This window comes from Salminus brasiliensis, chromosome 20 (genome assembly GCF_030463535.1).
Source record: "Salminus brasiliensis chromosome 20, fSalBra1.hap2, whole genome shotgun sequence".
NCBI classification, from domain to species: domain Eukaryota; kingdom Metazoa; phylum Chordata; class Actinopteri; order Characiformes; family Bryconidae; genus Salminus; species Salminus brasiliensis.
Window position 1 is genome coordinate 7,845,300 of NC_132897.1, and position 21,911 is coordinate 7,867,210.

Here is a 21,911-nt window from a genome sequence, read left to right on the forward strand (position 1 = left end):
CTGTGGAGCGGTGGAACTACTGTGTTCTCTGGAATGATGGTGCTCTGACCAATTCTTTTGGTATGAGTTGAAGAGTTAGGGATGATGTATCCAACATCCTGACACCACTTTTGTCACTGAATGCAATCAAATCCTCACAACAATGCTCCAGAATCTAGTTGAAAGCTTTCCCTGGACAGTAGAGCCTATTTGCTCCAACAAAAGCAGGATAAACTCTTTTTTTAATTACTCTTGATTTTAGAAGACACAATAAATGAGAGGGTGTCCCAATACTTTTGTCCATAGAGTGAACAAACAGTTGCACTGTACTTGTTCTTTATTTAGCATATTGAGTATACATTGCCAGTGCAGGTTAGAAAAAGTAAGTGATCCTTACTGACTTCTTGTTAATGACTTCTTCAACTGCTAACTGGTATTGGGAAAGTGCTACATATTACATCATTCGCAGTGTCAGGACCTCTAACCTTAAGTTTTTCACTTGATTTTTTCCCATACCACGGATCCACTATACATAATGAGAGGTCCTGACACTGCTCTAACACCAACCTTCTTCGCTTCCTCTCCAGTCCTGTAACCAGGGGGAGTTCTGAATAAGATGACACGAATGATAAATGTAGAAAAACAAACCAGAGAATACAGTACCACGTTCAGCCGCTCGCGTAACATTTATTAATCAAAGAGAACATGACAGCTGAGAACAACAGGAGGGTCCCAGACCTATAAGTCACTGAGGAACAGTGCTGATCTAGGATCAGCTCCCAGCGTCCTAATAATTGTGTTTTCAGGTTGAAAGGCAAAGACTGATCCTAGATCAACACGAATTACTCTGAGGAACCTGACAAAAGCTATAGCTCTGAAAACAGCTCTTCTGTGATGTATCACACAAAAGACCACACAAAAAAAATGGAACGAGGTCCAGGTTTTCAGAGCCTGTGTGAAGTTACATCTCCAGTTGACTTCTAATGACCATAAGGCCCCACTTTACACCAGAACATCTATGAGGTTTCTTGAGGATGCAGAAATTCTCACATGAGGTCTCATTAAGGGTGAGTAATGTCTAAAGATATAAGCTGTGTTAATAATATGTGATGAGCGGCTCGACAATAACACTGTCAGGTGAGTTAAAAACAGCAAATAGGCTATAAGATTATTTTACAAAATGTAAAAAATAAATGTTCTGAAAGGAGAAACACTTTAACACTGATATTTGTTGGGTTCTCCAGTAGATTAGTCTACTGAGGTCTTTGCTATTTTTCGACCTCTTTACAAAGTTTACATCTTCATCAGACCTGAAGGCTTCGCTAAGCTAATCTGTCTAAGCTAATGTGTCAGAATGTTTTTGAAACCTTCACAAACTGCCCAACGTTCTTCAGATTATTTAGATGTTGATTGGAAAACACAGATATGATTGTACTGTGCAGCGAAAACTGAAAAAGCATTCTACTACATTACCTAGATTAGCATTACAGAGATGCACAGTACTATATTTATACATTTGCAGAGAGATGGAAATGGAAACACCAATATGGTTAAAATATCAATGAGCATCCCTGCACCCCCTGTAAAATTAGGCCTGAGGCCTTTTCATCCAAGTTTATGCAAATTTTCCTAAAATATGAAAAAAACAACCACCCAAATTTCACTAGATAAGATTTTCACATTAGGATGAGGATTAAAGGTTAGAAGCCAAAATGCGAGAACAGTGAGGGGAAAAGGTTTTTCAAATAAACGTAAGTCACATGATTCTCTTAACAGTTGCCGCAGGATTATGACACAGCTTTACAGAGGTTGCCAAATGCAAAGCTTGTCTAAATAAATCTCCCATCGAGTGTGTATGCGCTGCCAGATACGGTGGATGTTGTCAGGGTGGCACAGAGATTTCAGCCCTTTTGCTCATTAGGTTTGGCTCTTCAGTCATTTCAGTCCATTAGGTGGTCCACTGCTCGTCCTGCCCTACATCTTTTAACTGCAAACACATATCATTTACAACTTGCTTGAATGGAAACCCGGCTACTGTGTAGTACGTGCCCAGCGTTACCCTGAGAAGGCTGCGCATCAAAGCTATAGCTCTGAAATCAACTGTTCCCAAGCCTGCAGGAACATGGAACTAAACCCAGGCCTTTAGAGACACAGACTTCTTGGGGTCTCTAGATCAACATTACTCATTCTCAGAAACCTGATAAAAGCTCTAGCTATGAAAGCAGCTCCTATATGACGTACCACACAAAAGACCACAGAAAGACGGGGAGTAGGCCCAAGTCTTCAGGAGCTAAAGTAAAGTAACATTTCCACATGACTTCTGATGACCCCTTGGCCCTGTTACAGACAGAAGGTCTACGGGATTTCTGATGGATGTTTGTAGCGTGAAACAGAAATTCCCATGCGAGTGAAGTCCTGTTCTCCCACCTAATCCCAACAGGACATTGGGGAGATTTAGGGAGGTGGTCCTTAATGAACTTTCCACCCCAACCCTGTGCATGACCAGGTCCTTTGACTTGCCTTTACATGCTGTGCTTTCATGCTACCCTCTGGTTGCTCTCTAAAACACTTCAGGACTTCAGAAATTCAGGGCCTGAAAAAAAACCCATATAAAAATCTATCATACAGAGCTGGGTTGTAATTTTATGATGCAACATTTCCATTCCTGATGGAGGGTAAATCTGCGGCTTCCTGGTCACCACATTAAGGAAGGGAAAGAAAGAAAAGGTCTAAGTCGAGGATGGTGCAGAAGTCTTGTAGTGACTAGGCTCATTTATGCAGACGTTAGGGAGTGAATGGGGTTAAGCACAGTAATAACTCATGCTATACTAACAGGGCTTAAATCCTGCTGCCTGAATGGGCCTCTATGACAAATACAGTGGAGTTGCTCCATATAATACCTCATCATTTACAGACTTCCAGCATGTGATGTATGGACCCTCACATCGGATTCCAGCTCCGAGTGCTTCCTCTTTAGCAGCAACCAATCTCTTATTTCAGTATAAGTGCTGAAAGGAAGCCTCCACTGCAGGCTTGTATTGCAATCATGCCTCAGTCATCACCTCCTGCCTTAAAGCCTGTGCAGGCAGCAGCCAGCAGCATCATGGGTAGCAGATTCCAGTCACACATGACCTCTCTCTGATAAGCTGATGAAAGCTCTACCTTGCACCATACTCTGCATACCATTCGTCCATTTTTGGAGATGCACAACAGCAGATATTCATGATTAGAAAAATGGGGAACGATGAAGACGTGCATGTTTTAAACCCTGTTCAGACGGGATTACATTTACATGGGGTCCTAAGGTCATTCTCTTTTTTACAGGGGCTCCTCTGAGAGTTTATTTCCGTCCAGATCGACCATTTCTGTGTTTTTCTCTGTCTTCCTCGGAGACAATTACAGGCTGAATTGTCTGATAATTTTAGACCTGTCCAGATTTTCCAAGCAGATGTCTCTAATGTCTGAGAATAGGTGTTTGGCTGCTGCTGTGGATAATCTCAGAGCTCTTCCAGTAGATATTAAAAACGTTCAAAATTCACTGAAGAAATCTGAAGAAGAAGCTGTAAAATGAAGACAACCCTGGGTTTATCTTCTTCTACTCTGAGCACACTGAAGTCTTGACACTTTAGCAGTGATACTTGACCCTTAAAGTCCTGGTAAAGGGCCCTGATGTCAGTGTTGCAAAATCAGTAAACTGCCCAATCTGGCAACAGTGGTCCATAAACAGTCTGAGCATCTCTCTTCCTTAGACAAGCTGCACGCGAATGGATTACGGGTATTCTGTATCCGTTGTGTAGTGTATATTGTTTGCATGCTATATATTCCAGTGCAGTGAAAATTTGGCCCTACGTTTTCGGACACCGCTACACAACGACGGAACCTCAAAGTAGTACACTAAATAGTGAATGGGGCACAGTTCTGTCTCTCCACCACTGTTTCTGCCTTTGCCTCACATTTTCATTAGTGTTCCCAGGTGTTCTCTACTGTAGCCCTGCCCTTGTGTTATCTGATTCAGGTGTGTCTTGTCAGTCTCAGCATATATCGAGTCCTTTGTCTGTGGTGGTCTGTGTCCGGCTGTGCTTGTGTTCATGTTCACACGCTGTTATGGAAGTCGCTGTCAGGGTCTAGTTTCCGCTAGCGATGGCATATGTGAGGCTTTTGAGAGGTCGAAGCGAATGGAATCAATTATTCAGAAAAAAGAGCTTTTTTTGAATTTCACCACAGTGAAATCTGGTGGCCAATTCGTGGTCTAAACCACAACCTTCGTCTCATAGACAACGAAAGAAAGTGTGTTTTTATGAGTCTTCAACAGTCACGTGACTTTTTCATTTTCATTCAGGCTTCAAGGCAATGTGTCAAAACACTGCGCTTCAGGGTCCAGAGGACTAAGGGGCTGTCACTATGACAGATGGATGGCTAGTTCCGATCCTGGTCATGCTGTTAGCCATCGGCACTCGGGGCCCCGAGATAACACAATTGACCTTGTTCTCTCCAGGGTGGGTAGATGGTACTTTCACCCCACTTTTATCACTCCAGTACAGCGCTGGCCAGCATCAATGTCTGCTGGTCAATGCGTCAGAGCCTGATACGCTGTGCTTTCCTCCGAGCATGCTGGTTGACCGGTTATGTTGCATCAGCGGTAGTTCAGAAAAAGAGGTGCTGGCTGGCTATGCATGTGTCGGAGGAGGCGTGTGTTGGTCTTCAACCTCCCAGTGAATGTTGGGAGCATTGCATGTGATGGGGAGAATATATATGGGTTGGGAAATTGGGGAGAAAATGGGTTTAAAAAAGATGCCTTAAACGAATCGATTCAGGTTTGAATCAGATTCAGTTTCTGTTTTGGTTTTCAAGTTTAGAGGTGTGAGAACCCGTGTTTGGTCACATCTGCCATTACATCCAACCTCCAGTTCTTGAGAGACGTCATTCTCCCTAATTCTAAGGTGAAATTGCTACGCTAAAAAATCAGGACCCTTTTTTGGCTCATTGTTTGATGAGGTACAAAACAAGCTCAAAGGCACTGCATAGTCTCTCTCTCTCCCTCACACACACATGCACAGTCTTAACAGTGGCACGTTTTATCTACTGTAGCTCTCAGTCACTTCCTCTAGTACTGCACTGAGGCACTGAGGCACTGTGGCGTGTTTCCACTGGAAGGCCCGGCAAGGCCAGCGGCAGTTGTAATGATCCAGGCTGTGTGTGCACATGTGTGGGAGAGTGTGAGGGGGGTTAACAGGCTGCAAGGACACCTGTTAAGTATCATGAGCTGTGCTCATCCATGAGAGGCTACCAAAAGAGAGCAGCATAGCCCTTCAGGTCCACATAAATCTTCAGCTGCGATGATGGAAAAGAATCTGAAGAGATCCCTCGAGGCCAGAAGAATGAGGATGAGAAGTGGTGTGGGTAAAAGTCTGTTGTTGGAAAAATAAAGTGAAAGAAAGGAGGATGTTTGAAACTGCTACATTTCATGCCTCGATCGACGGAACGAGTGTGTACCTTCATGGCGAGTATCACATGACTGGGGTGATTTAGGCTTTCAGATTGTTTTTGGCTGTTTGCACCACATATCTGTACATTGTTATAAACAACAGTGTATCATATAGAGCAGTGCTTGAAGCTGATACCTCCCTTTATTACATGTTGACCTCCACCCCGGTTAATTCCTCCATGATTGTCCATCAAGGCCGTAACACTGATTTGATTACTGATATTAAACTCAAGGCTTCAGAGCTTTCAGAATATTTGGTCTACTGGGTTATACAGCTGATTTGTGTATTTACCTTGGCGGTAAGGCATTTTTAGGCTGCAGTCAATCTCTCTCTTTCTATCTCTCTTTCTCTCTCTGGGAAGCAGTTTCCCCAGTGGGTGATGTAGATTGGGGTGGCAAATTCATTTGAGATAAGGAGCCCACACTACATATAGTCCAATCTCAAAGAGACCAGAATCTCATTGGAAAACCAAACACTGTGCTCAAGACCATTAGCACATTTTGGAAGTATCTCACTGTATGTCACTGTTTGGGAAATGTTCCCCTCCCTGAAATGAAGATTCTGGTTGGTTCTGCCTCTGAGTTTGACTTCCTGTTGTCCTGCCCCAGTTAAAACAGAGATTTTGATTGATTCTGCCACTGAATTTGACTCCATGTTGTCACACCCCCATCTAAAAAAGAGATTTTGAGTGTTTCTGCCTCTAAGTTTGACAACCTGTTGTCCCGCTCCCAGCTAAAATAAAGATTCTGATTGGTTCAGCCTCTAAGTTTGACTCTCTTTTGTCCCGCCCCCAGCTAAAATAAAGATTCTGATTTATTCTGCCTCCGAGTTTGACTCTCTTTTGTCCCGCCCCCAGCTAAAATAAAGATTCTGATTGGTTCTGCCTCTAAGTTAGACTCTCCTTTGTCCCGCCCACAGCTAAAATAAACATTCTGATTGGTTCTGCCTCTGAGTTTAACAATCTGTTGTTCTGTCCGCAGCTAAAATAAAGATTCTGATTGGTTCTGCCTCTAAGTTTGACTCTCTTTTGTCCCGCCCCCAGCTAAAATAAAGATTCTGATTGGTTCTGCCTCTGAGTTTGACAACCTGTTGTCCCGCCCCCAGCTAAAATAAAGATTCTGATTGGTTCTGCCTCTGAGTTTGACAACCTGTTGTCCCGCCCCCAGCTAAAATAAAGATTCTGATTTATTCTGCCTCCGAGTTTGACTCTCTTTTGTCCCACCCACAGCTAAAATAAAGAATCTGATTGGTTCTGCCTCTAAGTTTGACAACCTGTTGTCCCGCCCCCAGCTAAAATAAAGATTCTGATTGGTTCAGCCTCTAAGTTTGACTCTCTTTTGTCCCGCCCCCAGCTAAAATAAAGATTCTGATTTATTCTGCCTCCGAGTTTGACTCTCTTTTGTCCCACCCACAGCTAAAATAAAGATTCTGATTGGTTCAGCCTCTAAGTTTGACTCTCTTTTGTCCCGCCCCCAGCTAAAATAAAGATTCTGATTTATTCTGCCTCCGAGTTTGACTCTCTTTTGTCCCACCCACAGCTAAAATAAAGATTCTGATTGGTTCAGCCTCTAAGTTTGACTCTCTTTTGTCCCGCCAGTCCCAGAGCAGCTTGTGAGTAGTCCCAGCCCACAGGAAAAAGTCCCAGTACGGGAAGTAGAATAAAGTGGAAGTGCTGGTACTGTGTACCGGTGTGTACCAGCCCACTTCAAGCACAGATATAGTTTCGGAAACCACATCAGCAAGTCTAAAAGAGATGACTTATCTTCTCAACACAGTTTGATGCAAGTGGTACTGGTCCACACATTCAACTAGACAATGCTAATGAGGGCACATCACTTCCCTATCTAGTTTACTAAGACCTGTTAGCCTCTTAGTGCTAGTGCTAAACTAAGAAGCATAGTCTGGACACAAAACAAACCAGTGCTTCCTTATCCTAGTGGTAGTTGCCTGATATGTTACTAGTGACTAAAGAGCAGGTAAATACAGGCAGTTAGTGGACTTAACTGCTTTAGTGTTGGTGTTTCTGTTCAATGCAGCCTACAGACGGTATGGCTATAATTCCAAAAAGCAGTATAGCTCTCCTTAAACAGCTCAATATGAAGCACTTAGTCTAGAGTGGAGCTCAAAAGCAGATCAGAGTGGTGCGGCATGTTTCAAAGGGAACACAGTGACTTACTCACAGGTGAGAGCGGGGAGAAACCCCAGCATCTTGACACCATCTGTCTGAAAAAGGGCCTAAAGCCAATGTCCTGCTTCTTCTGTTCTCTGGGTAGTGCTTCACCTCGCCACACTACTGACTCACAAATAATAGCTCCCAGCATTCTTTACTCACTAACGAGCTGATCAAACAGCAGATTTATTACCATTAAGGTTTGACTTACTACCAAAGCAAGCAAGGTTCATAACACAGAGCTTAATTCAAGTGTTTCATTAAAGTAATAAGGCATGCGATACCATGCTTTACAGTGATTTTCCCACTGTTAAAGCATCGATATGCAACATTTTTATATATAATTTATAATATCAGCTTCAAAATCATGTTCATGCTTAAGAATGGTGCCTGTGTTGTGGCCACTCGGTGTCTAAAACGCTGCTACTACACTATGTAACTTTGGTGGAGCGGCACGAGACCTCTCGACAGCACATATTGGTGTAAAATTCTATAATATTACTCTATTATAATATTACTTTATTATAATATAAGGCTTTTTTACATTTCTTACATTTCATGTAACTGTTCTGTTTCTCTCAGCTTGTCCAGAAATGCATGTTTACCCTAAGGGGGAGTGCTAAAAATGAATTATGCTACCCACCAGTAGGGGAGCCCAAGGGCAAAAAATACCAATTCCTGCATAATGCAGCTTTAAGGGGTGTTCATAGACTACAAGCGGTGTGAAGTCACTGTAACATGCTGCCTCAAGTGACTTATTGCTTATTCAAACACTGACAAAATACAATATGATAAATGATACCAATGTATGATACATACTTTATTAACATTAATGCACAATAAGTGACTCTTCCACCAAGCAATAGTTAGCAGTTCTCTAACAGTAAGCTAAAATCGACAGTGGTCGCTGAAGTTTTATTCCCTAATTGATGCTTTCCTCCTACTTTCATTACCTTACAGCAGTTTTAATTACTTACAAATGTAGAATCTGTAAGGCTGGAGTCACACACTGCTGACAGAATGTACTATCGAGGTTTATGAGACCCACGCTTATGAGAAAATGGATGCGTGAGAAGTAATACCACAGACTGATTCAGGCCAGAACTCAACAAGTGCAGCCAAGGTGAAGAAGGTCTGTCAGCGGCACACAGAGAACCGCATATAATCGAATCGAAAGTATTACTTGATTAAACGCATTAACATCTATTTATACAGCATATTGTCCTTGAACTATTTATGATGTAGTGACGGATACTGTTTAGCTAGCCGGTCAGGTTCTACCTAGCACTTGATGGACCAGTCAGGGTGTGTTTCTTACTGAATTGTTGGATTCGGGTCAGATTGGGCCTGTGCAGAAAGTGTTCATGCAGTATTCAGGTTTGGACCACAATACACTATGTGTTCAAATGTTTGTGGACACCCAAATGCATTCAGTTACTGTAAGTTGCGCCCTTTGCTGACACAGATGTGCACATGCACACAGACGGAGCTTGTGTGTAGAGAGAACGTGTCAATAGAACAGGACTCTCTGAAGACGATAAACATGAACCTACTGGCACCATGCCTAATGCCAGGCGTGGGCTAGAGGGGTATAAAGCCCCCCAGCATTGAGCTTCGGAGCAGTAGAACTGTTTTCTGGAATGATGGTTGGTGCTCCATCCAATTATTTTAGGATGAGTTTGGGAGTGTGGATGAGGTGAGGTGGTAATCATCCAACATCCTGACCTTACTGACCCTGCTGTTGCTGAATGCTGTTAAATCCTCACAGCAATGTTCCAAAATCTAGTAGAAAGCCTTCTTCGATGGACAGAAGAGACAGTTACTCCAACAAAAGCAGGATAAACTCTTCTTTAATACCCTTGATTTCGGAAGAAACAAAGAATGAGCAGGTGTCCCAATACTTTTGTCCATATAGTGGATATACAGTGATGTACAGTTAACTGTAAGGATTTGGAGGCTCACAGGTATCATATTTGTACATGTGCATTATGTTTGAGAACAAGCCTTGGGAGAAGAATTTCATATGATAATCTCTGATAATCTCGGATACAATCTTTGTCCAAAAGTTTGTAGACACCTGTTGATCCAACGTTTCTTCTAAAATCAAGGGTATTTATAGGGAGTCCCCCCCCCCTTTACTGCAGTAACAGCCTATACTCTTTTGAAAGTTGAAACATTGCAATGAGAATTTGGCTAATCACTCATCCAAAGTACATCTGTTCTGATGTACACTATATGTCCAAAAGTTTGTAGACACTTGCTTATTACATTTCTTCTGAAATTAACATAATTAATTGGAAGTTTGCCCTATTTGCTGCAAGAAGAACGGAATGCTTCTGGAATAATGTTATAGAATACAATAGATGTTGGAACATTGCTGTGAGGACTTTCAGTTGCATATTAGATTTTTATCGTATTACATTTCTGATATTCCTTGTAGAGTATTAAAATGTATGATAGGTACATCAACAGTATTACATGGCCTGCATTATTTAGACCTAAATAATGACTTTAATCAAAATAAACACTCAGGATGAACTAAAACACTGTAAGAGGCTAAAGGCAACCCCAACATCACAGTGAAGATTACCAAATAATAGGCTGTATAGACCAAATGCATACAATCAGTGTATTAAATGTATACATGTAAATAATTAGCAATCATGTCAAATCCTAAGTTTTAAATTTGAAATTAATAAGATTTTTTTCCATTCACACTTAAACAGTGAATCTGCATCAGCATCTGATTTAATCTCCTTCAACCAGAATCAATTTGAAAAACCCCAAAACTCCCAAATTCCTTCAGACGAGTAAGAAAACCCCATATCTCCAAGATGGCAAACAAATAAAAGAAGGGAAGGAAAATGTTATTATGTCTGTTCATTGTGCAGTATTCCCACATCATAAGTCAGCTCATCCTCATATTCAGTTATGAGGTTTCAATATTGCAGTAACAATAATATACCACTGCTTAAATATAGTGATAAAATATGGTACCCTGCTAATGCTTAACTAGCAGGCCACTAGTCCTCATTCTAGACACCATGCTTAGAAACAGAGACTAAAATACTGCAGGGCTAGCAGCAAGCTGGCAGCTTTATCTCTTTCCGAATTTGCCAGCTAATGCATGCTAAGGGTTTATTTGGCTGACTCCCAGGCAAGACACAAAGTGGCTCAGTGCATTCTCAGACACCACAGTATGATAGTAACGAGACGGTGATCACAGGGCCAGAGGGGCAGGAGATAGCATCTATTAGCCGTGCTGCTCAGCAACAGCGGTTCTAGAGTGGATGGCAAAAACAGGCCAGGACGAAATAGCTCCCCAAGCACCTCAGTGGAGGGGGCAAAATGGGCAACGTCAAGAGTAATGAACAAAACGTGGCACTCACATATGTGAAATAATAGACATGATCTGAATCCATGTGGTCTGCCAATCATGGCTACAACGAGATTTACGTCCGTACAGAGAGAAGCCATTGCCAAGACTCCGTATCCTGTCCTTTTCCTTCTCAAATAGCGTGCCAACTGTTTCAAATGCTTCAACAGGAACTTGTTCCCAATGCCAATCTGTAATTCTCAAGGTCTATTCATGGAGCGCTAAGCCAGACATCAGGCCTAGTGTCTGGCGGCATTTGTTTCCTATTTAATACCCAATTAGCCCCCCTCGTGCTGGCTTGTGTTTCATTTACATGGACGGCAAGCATTAAAAAAAGCCCTGAGCTAGCAATTATGGAATAAAGCAGGATGGAACTCTGCTTTCTGATCTGTCCCCATTTCTCTCAATCATCCTTTTCACTGAAATCAGAGATGGGTTGACTGCAGCTACCTGCTTCATTATGGTGCTGATAGCAGAGCAGTAAGCTAGCACCCTTGCCAAAGGAGAGGACAGTTATGAGGCAGCTACACACACACTACCACTCTGTATATACAGACAGGAACGACTCCAGGTGGAGGTGGAGGTCTACAGAATACACTTTCGATATGAACTATATATATATTCAAATGTTTGTGGACACCCCTATAAATGAAGGAATTCAGATGTGCAAATGCACACACACACACACACACACACACACACACACACACACACACACACACACACACACACACACACACAGCTTGTCACTATGCACACTATGCCTAATGCCAGGTGTGGGCTAGAGAGGTATAAAGCTCCCCAGCACTGAGCTGTGGAGCAGTGGAACAGTGTTCGCTGGAATGATGATGGTCCTTTTTCCAATTGGGGAGTTGGGAAGGACCAACGCTCTTGTTGCTGAAAGCAATCAAAATCCTCACAGCAATGTTCCAAAATCTAAACCCTTTTTTAAATACCCTTGATTTAGAAAGAAACAAATAATGAGCAGGTGCCCTAATACCTGGGACCCAATACTTTGTTTAGTTTTAGTGAGGTCAGGGACTGATGATGCTCTCTCATCCTAAAGGTATTGGATAGAGCTCCATCTCTCCACAGAACACAGTGCATGTACAGCTCCATAGGCTTCTGACAACTGACAATTTCACTAATTAGAATGCCTGTCTACAAACACTGTGACAAAGAGGACACATTGCAATAGGTACACTATATGGCCAAAAGTATTGGGACACCTGCCCATTATTGTTAGTTTTTTGGAAAACTAACAATAACTAAAAAAAGTGTTTATCCCAAAAGCATTTATCCTGCTTTTGTTGGAGTAACTGTCTCTACTGTCCAGGGGAGGATTTCTGCTATATTGTGGGCCATTGCTATGAGTATTTGATTGCATTCAGTTACAAAGAGCATTAGTGGGGTCAGGATTTTGGATGATCAAAACCCTACCTCATCCTCAACTCCCGAACTCATCCCAGACATATTGGATGGAGCACCGCCATCTTTCCAGAGAACACAGTTATGGACTGCTCCACAGCTCAATGCTCGGGGCTTTATTGCCCTCTAGCCCATGACTGGCATTAAGTATGATGACAAGAGGTTCATGTTCATCTGCTCCAGAGAGTCCTATTCTATTGGCAGTACTTCTCTAATTTGAATTAATTGTCATTAAAAAAAGTCATTTAAATAATAATAATTTAAAAAATGGCTTATGTGGTTGAGGTACCAAAGTAACTTACCTAACTGGTTGGTATCCATAGGCTGGTCAGAAATGTAAATAATAGGGCCAGTTTTAGTCAGGTTTAGTTAGGCTGGCCCAAAACTAGCTACAAATGGACGTCTCACCTCAGTCGGTGCTCTGTCGAATGTTCTCACAGTAAGATCTAGGATGTACATGTGCACATGAACCTTCGTAACAAACTGCAGGTTTCAGCTGAGTGGCAGGTACAGTAGATCATGGACCATACAGATGAACATGAAATCCGACCTATCTGTAGTACCAGCAGGGTTCGACTTTGTCTCTGCTGCTGTATTGCCACTCTGCGCAGAGCACTTCATTAACCTCGGATAACTCAGGCTCTAAAGATTTCCACACAAAGGCAATTCTGTTTCAGATTCCCAGAATTCCCCTTCATTTGAAAATGCTTTTTATTTCCCCTTTTCCAGGGAGAATAATATTTGAATACGGTGGCCTGACCGGAGGCATCAGAAACCCAAAACCCCTTAACACTTACGTTATTGAAGAGCTCATAAATGGCAAACTGTGACTTAACAGGTAGCTTTTATTTCTACTCAAAGTTCAATTATCAACTATCAACCAAAAACCAGATGATTTTCAGTCCAGGCAACTTTTGAGATGCATGCTATACATCAGTGATGGTAATAAATAATGTAGAAGTAATGTATTTGGATTCACACTATATGGACAAAAGTATTTGGACACCTGCTCATAATGAATTTCTTCTGAAATCAGAGATATTTAAAAAAAAATAAAGAAGTTTATCCTCCTTTTGTTGGAGTCACTATCTCTAAATAAAGCTTCTACTAGATTTTGAAGCATTGCTGTGTGTATTTGATTGCATTCAGTAACACGTGTGTTAGTGAGGTCAAGATTTGCTTCATCCAAAAGTATTAGATGAAGCCCCAACCATTACATACACAGTTTCACTGTTCCCCAGCTTTAGCCCACACCTGGCATTAGGCCAATCGGTTGATGTTTATCTGCTCCAGAAAGTCCTATTCTATTGGCAAAACTTCTCTGCAGGAACTATACAAGTTGTGTGTGCGTGTGCACATTTGCACATCTGTGTCAGTAATGGTTGCAACTTTAAGTAGCTGCATGTATTCATTAGAAGGGGTGTCCACAAACATATGGCCATACAGTGTATGTGACAGAAAACTCCAGCAGCACTGCAGTGTCTGAACACACACTACTAACACACCACCACCATGTCAGTGTTACTGCAGTGCTGAGAATGACCCACCACCCAAATAAGACATTGCTCTGGTGGTGGTCACTGCTGGTGGGTCCTGACCGGGTGAAAGGAGGCTAACTGAGTATGCAGAGAAGCAGATGGACTACAGTCTGTAATTACAGAACTACAAAGTGCTTCTATATGGTGAGTGGGGCTGATATGATGGACAGCGAGTGAAGTGGCCGGTCAAGGCCTCTGCCTTATTAGTTCAGTGATTCCTCTTTACAGTGTCATAAGCACAACAAATGGCCACTTAAGTCTCATATTTCATAAAACAGCTTATGTCATATTGCGTTTACTAGCAAATGCTGTTCAGAAATACTCCAGGGTTACTGTGTAAATGTGGCATTCAGTGCTTATGTGTGTGTGTGTGTTATGATGTCCCTATGAAATGAAGCGTTACAGAGCTGCACATGGTGTGTCGATGGATGCGAGCAGATGCGGTCTGGTAAAAAGACAATGTCTGCAGTGCATCTGAAAATAAGCCTTGATTAGTCCAAACATTTGACTTCCTGCCTTCCTCTCCTCACTCCTAATATACACCAGGATCGACTCCATAGGAGGTGGACGTTGGCTGAACCCACTCTGGCTGGATATACAGTACAGCGATATACTGTCCACTGTTGTAAACCAGCTGCTGTATTTGCACAGGTGTAATCATACCTGGAAACAGCCTGAAACAGAATATGAAGTCCATGTGATCATCTCCAATGCATTTATGTACATTAGATGTCCAAAAGTTTATAGACACCTGTTTTTTGTAGACATCCAGCGTTTCTCACAAAGCAAGGATACGAATAGAAAGTTTGTCCCGCCCTCGCTGCAGTAAGAACCTCTACTTTTGTGCGAAGACTTTACATCAGAGGATCTGATTGCATTCAGCCACAAGAGCGGAACGCTAGATGATTATTTCTGAATCACAAACCCTCCTCCAGCTCATCCCAGTTACTGAATGGAGCTCCATCTCTCTATCCCTTTCACCAATGCTAGACATTGGGCATGGGCATGACCTTAGGCTCATGTGCACCAGCTTCAGAACATTCCAATGCTTTTTTATGGAGATTATACAAGCTGTGTGTACAACTGAATGTGTATACTAGTAATGGATGCACCTTAAAATAGCTAAATTGACTCATCAGAAGGGGTGTCTGCATACTTTAGTAGTGTATCTGAGACTGCAAAATAGCAATAGATGTATGAGCCTTTTTTGGTAGAGCCATTTTAAGAAACAGAGAGGAAGATAAATTAAAGCTCTCCAACTTGAGTTTAGGATCTTAATGAAAGTGGTTTAAGGTTACTGTGTAAGCAAGGACCTATAGCACAGTGTGAACACATCCAGCAGCAATTCTTCATTTGGAAAAAAAAAGATTCCCAAAGTTTATTAAGCTGCCAAAGATGCAATAGCATTAATTTCTCCTGGGAAGAGCTGTCGCACCGAGCTTTTATCCACCATCAGTCTCCCTGGTAGTGCCAATAATCCTTTCTTGGAACTGGAGCACGTCCAATATTAGAGGCCAAGCTTTACGTATGGAGATACAAACAAAACTCGACACGTCTCCAAGTTTGTAGATGCAGAACCGAGCCAGAAATGCTAACAGAACCTCTGAGCAGATCAGAACGGATGTCTTTTGGGGCCCAGAGGCTGTCAAACAAAAACGTCTGCAGGAGACATTTTTCTGAAAAGTCAGTGACAAGAGGGGAATGGATATGAAAACAGCTCTAGTTTCTTTCCCAGACTCCTCTGGGATGCAGTGATTCACGTCAGAACACACAGGCTGAAGGGGAACTCAAGATGGCGCTCTGGGAGAGAAATCTCGGCCAGCACACACCGTAAATTTACAACTCATTATCACACCACTAATGTTCCACTTCTCCAGATTTCACACCGTCTCCTTGTTCTACAGCCTGCTAAGAAGATCAAGAGCAGCTGCTTTTCTTACCCAACATCTAGTCCCAGCACTGACTGTAGAAAACATGGTGATCGCAGCGCCTCTGCTGGCTGGTTGCAGTATGATGTGTAGCTCCACCCATTCCAATAAGATTCAATGACAAAACAGCCCATTTTCTCTCATTTTCCACCTCTAAACTCTTTCCATCCACAACAGTTAGTTTTCCCTGGCCCATTTTTTCTTTTTCCTCCAGAAATCTTTTGAAGCCCTTATTAGTTGGGTGGTCCAGCGGACTAAGACGCTGTCGCTATGATCAGAGAACCGCTGGTTCGAATTCCGGTTATGCTGCTAGCCATTGGCAGCCAAGGCCCAGAGGGAGCACAATTGACCTCTCTAGGGTGGGTAGATGGCGCTCTCCCCCCACATCGTTTTGTTGCGGTGCTGGCCGTCACTGGCATCAGCAAGCAGGTGTGTTGGAGCTGGGTATGCAGCACTTCCCTCCAGGCTGGTTGCCCGGCAAGGTTGTATCAGTGGCAGTTCGGAAAATGTGCAACTTGACATGCGTCGGAGGGATCAGATGCTAGTCTGCCTTCACTGGTGTTGTAGGTGGCATGCGTGTGATGGGGGGGGGGGGGGGGTTACATACAGGTTGGCTAATTGGCAGTCCGAATTGGGGAATGAATGACAGGTAAAGTCTGCAGTACCTGCCTGGCACCCTTTCTGTTCATGGAGTTGTAGTGGAACCTACATGTAAAAACATTCCAAACTGGGAATCCAGGGTAAAAATACCCTCAGTAGCCCCATAATGGGTCTTTAAAGAAATCTTTCAGCTCCCTCTGACCTGCTGCCCTGCAGACCTTTTCCACTGAAGTGGTGACAGCTCAGTCTGCAGGTCAGCCTGGCCAAGGCTTGTGAGTGGAGACTTGGAGTCTGTAGTTCTCTGACTATAAGCTACATCACAGCAGGAAAATGCACATACCAAGCCCTGATGAATACAGAGGTGTTGAGCATGCAAGTCATCTACAGACTGACAGGCTTGTCAGAGTGTCCTTTCCTTAGACGAGTTCAACAATGTACATCTCACATCAACCTTCACTAAGACATGCGAAGAGGCTTGAGGTGTGTCAAAAAAACAGAGGGCACAATTTAAAGGGTCCTAACTGAGCAATTTTCACTATTCCTATTTAGTGCTGTTGAGATGAATAGATTAAAGTTGATTAATCAATTGCTCAGTTAGAACTACTGAACTCTACGTTCTTGATCAATCAGGTGATACTAATATGCCTACTTTCACCAGCTGGTCTCTGGAACACTATGAATCTTAATGTGAAAGCTTTAAAAGGCCATGCATGGTTTGTTGTTGTTCATTCCCTTGTTTTGTTTGGCTCTTGGGTAACTCTTGGGTAAAACTCCTGATGACTTGGGTAATTATTCAAATGACTGCTTGGTTACTTGATATAGATATAATCAATATTCTCATATAATTGTCCGATTATTTTTCACAGGGCAGAATTTGAGTCAATTAAAAACCACTTAGGGTGCTACAGCACAGTTTTCCATAAGCAATATTATTTCTAAACCTACACTAAAAAAGTATTTTTTAATGGAATTAATCACTAACAATGTCATTTTGTCCAAGAATAAGCTTCATTTCTGTTTGGGAAACTGGCCAAGCTTGCAACAATTAATATTACAATGTTCTTATTTGGCCCTGACCAGATTCACCCTTACTTCATCACAGCACTTTTCTACTTCCACTTTACTATATCCTACAACAGGGCTTGGACTTGGGCTTTGGCTAGTGGGTCTAATCCCCGACCAGCTCCACCTTCCAAGAGATCTTTCGCATGTTTGCCCTAATTTCATAAGCAGGTCCTATCCATCAGCCAAGCAAGTAATGGCCACATTAATGCAGAGCTCAGATTAAGTTCTGAAAATGTCATTTCCTTTAGAAGTCGTTTCCTTTGCATGAACCACAGTACCTACTAATGGCTGTGCTCCCAACAAGCCTTGACGAAGAGCCAGGTCTAACCCGCAAACCACAGACTGCATTCTGCACTGAATGCTGCTACAGTTAATTGCTTTGCTGTGACCGACCTGTTTCAAGTGATTTACAATAAGATTGTTGTGCTTCATTATGGCTGTCACAATTACTCGATTACAGTAGATCACACAAATGTATGAATCAGTAATGGTTAGAAAGCAATTTGCTTAATGCATATCTGATATCTCCACACTGAAACGGATGGACAACGAAATTTACTGCTTATTACAGTTATAGTTTTATATACTTTTTCACTATAGTATAGGTTAAGTATTCCCAACATTCCAATTTCACTTGCCCACATTAAAAGCCAGGTGTAAACACCCCGATGCCTTGTCAGTGGATTACGATCGGATCACTCAAACCACATTCGAAGGTGGTCAGAGACGGATCTCGTCCACATTTAGTGTAAGTGTAAGCAAGGTGTGTTTTCTGTGATTGGATTTGGTCAAGCAAGTGGAAATACATCTGCAGATAAAGTGTAAATGCTTGTGCTCATGCTCATTTACCAGCAGATGGGGGCAGTATTACAGAGTTTGTTCCTTTGCAGTTTAAATAGTCGGTCACAATTTCTGATAGAGAAACCAACCAACTGTTTACAGGAAGTAAAACTTAAGCGATGGTGTTGTTTTTTACACTGTACAGTAAAATCTGAGCTCGTCTGATCACACTGGGGATGCATTTTAACGAGAAGTGGAAAGTAGATCCAGATTCTATCTGGATAAAATTAATGTTAATGAAAGGTGTCAACAGGTCCAATCTGTTCTACATCAGAAAGCTAATGAAAAATAAATGTCCTGGTTGCTAACAATGATGTTTTAAACATATTAACAATTTATCTTTGACCTGTGGTTTAAAATCTATTGAAAAAAGTTCAAAAAAGCAGCTTCGCCACTCACAAAATGTGCCCCTCTTTTTTTCTGATGGGCTCATTAATATGAAACCCTATATATGTGGGTTTGCTGAATAATGAAAAACTCATCACATCAACACACTTGAAACAAATGACATATTCATCATCAAAACTGGGAGTCTGCATATGTATATTACAATAAACGCCATTCAGTTCCACAGTCCTGCTTATTGCTTCTGCTTCAGCTGGATGATGAACTGGACCTAGAGACATTCGAGGGGATCCTTGACAGTAAGAGAGTGCCAAGAACGGTCTGAGGTTTTCTTTTTTTCTCTTTCTGCCCACTCAGGGTTCTCTTTTCCATGCTAACAGGAGCGCTCCTGTCTCTTCACCGCAGACTAAAGCTCTGCCAAGTGTTGTTCTTGGAGCCTGGGCATGAGCTCGATGGGGAGGACAGTGGAGCTTTAAGAGGACATTCCCTCCTACCAATCAGAGCGCTGTTTTCAGAGCCGTGTGTCTGGCATCAGGGCCGGGGGAGCTGGAACGGTGGGATTCAGTTAACAAATCAGGAAAATTCCATATACACCAGGGATATCTGAGATCATTTGTTTATGTTCATCTAATGTAACTGTAACACCATTTGAAATTTGCTGGACTATGTAGCAAGGTTTCTTATCTGAACAAAACTGAAGACGTCTTGGGTTCAAATGTTCATTTTAGTGAGTGCAACACAATCTGCCTCAGTATTAGGAACACAGTACTGCTCCACACCCTCAGATATACAAGTTTAGTCATTTAGATCAAACGGAGCCGTGGCTGACCTAAACCCTTTCCTTGAATTGAACAGATCTTCAAAATAAAGGTGCTTCAAAATGTCATGGAGGAACTACATTTGGTTCCATAAAGAGCCATATTGTAAGAGATGTGCGAGTGTGAAGAACCTTTATATCAAGTACATTTTCTGTAGATCTTTAAAGGTTTCTTCAAGCTTATACACTGTTTTTTTTTTTTTACAAACACGGTTCTTTATGGAACCAAAAGTGGTTCTTCTATGACATTTATGAAAGAACCATTTGAAGAATCTTTATTTTTAAGGGTTATGTTAAACCAGTGGTAAACTGTGCCTTACATATTGTCTTGGCCTCATTATTAAGAGACTGTGAGTTCAGTCCCATCAATGTGTGTCCACAGCTGTCCACAACTGACTAGAAATAAACCAGAAAATGACCGTGTGATGGAGAGAGCTGTACATAGTGGGGAAAACTGAAGTAAATGTATTGTTTATTTACAAAATGCAGTGTTAAGAAATGGTGTTCAGGAGAATTTTGAACTAAGACCACATTTATACCTGGTCCCTTCATGGGCTGATTTACACCTGGTCACTTCATGTGACTAGTATCTGGATCAAGTCCTGATAAGATTTTAGCCACAGTGTGGTCTAATGCTGTCTCCGCTTAGTCAGATTTCAATCCGATTGCTGTGTGGGACAGAATATGCAAATCTGGCTTATGCAGCAATTATTACTGATGTTTCAGTTGTTCTAGGAGGATTTTTGGTTGTTGAATGCATCTTGGAGAGACAGATGCATTCACACTGCTGTAATGTGCTCACATGCGTCTCACACCACCTCCTGAAGTAGTTTCAGTGATCAGATTAGTGTCTGGTTTAAATGAGTCTCGGGTGCTTTTACACACTTGCATTTTTTTTGTCTTATCCAGATACAATCCTGATACTTAACACGCATGACGTTAGCAGGTGTAAATAGGGGCTACATTTAAGTTGAGTGGATAAGGCCAATCCAGTGTAAACACACCCAAGACACACCCCATTTTAACCAGACACAAATCCCATCACTCAAACCACTTCTGGAGGGGATCTGAGATGCATTTGAGCCACGTTATTAACAGTGTTAACACATCCATCTCTCCATCTCTCGCATTTGACAACCAAAACTTCTCCCAGTGCAACCAAACGACCAGTAATAATTGCTGCGCAACGAGTGAATCTGCATATTCCATCTTATACAGCCATCAGGCTTCAATCTGACCAACCGGAGGCGCATTTGACAATCCAGTGTTGCTGAAATGTGGCTGAAATCTTCATTCAGTTTTTTCAGATACTAGTCACAAGTTAAGCAGACTTTTCATTTAATACCATAAAATTGTAGAAAATGGGCCCTTTAAAAATACTTAAATTGTTCATCTTAAAATAGGTTCTTCTTTACCTTATGATGGCCGGACTGGATTTGTCCAATATTCAAATCCTGGTATCAGATCGGCGCTCTCTCTGTTTTATACCCTGGAGAAAAATTGTTGTCATGTACAAAAACAGGTATCTCCATTTTTTGCTGCTTTTTACTTTTTGACATAATGTGAATATGGCTTGGTGGTTTCCATTTTTGGAAACTGGTGAGGAAAAGACCAATAGAAATGCTCCAAAATTACTTAAACTTGTGTACAGCTGGCATTTTTGATATACAAGGGTTTAAATAAGACAAATTATAGCTCACACTCGGTTCATTGACCCTCATGTTCTCTCACTGGGTCTAACCATTCATTTTATTTAGGTCACCTCCGTGTTTTACAGGACATTTATTGAACAGCGTCGCGTGAACTCTCAGCTTCTTGCCTACTCGTGCCATGTGAAGTACAGGGTCTGTAGATAACACTGAGCAGATTAGGCCCGGCCTCCATGGCTGTGTTCCAGACAGCCTGCACTTGTCTGACCATACTGTAATGTTCTCCAGACGCACAATCAGCGGGGTTAGACGGATCGTTCTACCGTGGCTGCACACCAGAATTATGGCCTTCAATCAGGGAGAACATTAATTACGTCTTCTATCATATCACGGGCCCCAGTGTCTGGCTGTGGCCGAGAGGGGTGCCTCTTGCACGCAGACGAGCCAGCTCTTTGATCCAGAGACCAAATTAAAAGATTAGCTGAGTAGAATCAGAGCAAATAGACCATAACCCTACTCTAGACAGCTGGTCGAGCCATTATAGTACATCATACACCCGGCAGTTTCACTGTAATGATTATGTCAGGGCAGGCCTGATGTAGTGCATAAGCATCAGGGTACTTGAACAAAGGACTGTATATTATTATGTAAGTCATATCATATATTTTTCTTGCATTTTATTCCCGCCCC

General features: G+C 42.1%; 1 protein-coding gene across 1 annotated transcript in view; it reads right to left on the minus strand.

Moving 5' to 3' along the window:
• The window catches only part of LOC140541925 (uncharacterized), an 85,945-nt gene that overhangs the window by 58,632 nt on the left and 5,402 nt on the right, over positions 1-21,911 (minus strand). The gene's annotated exons all lie outside the window — the stretch shown is intronic.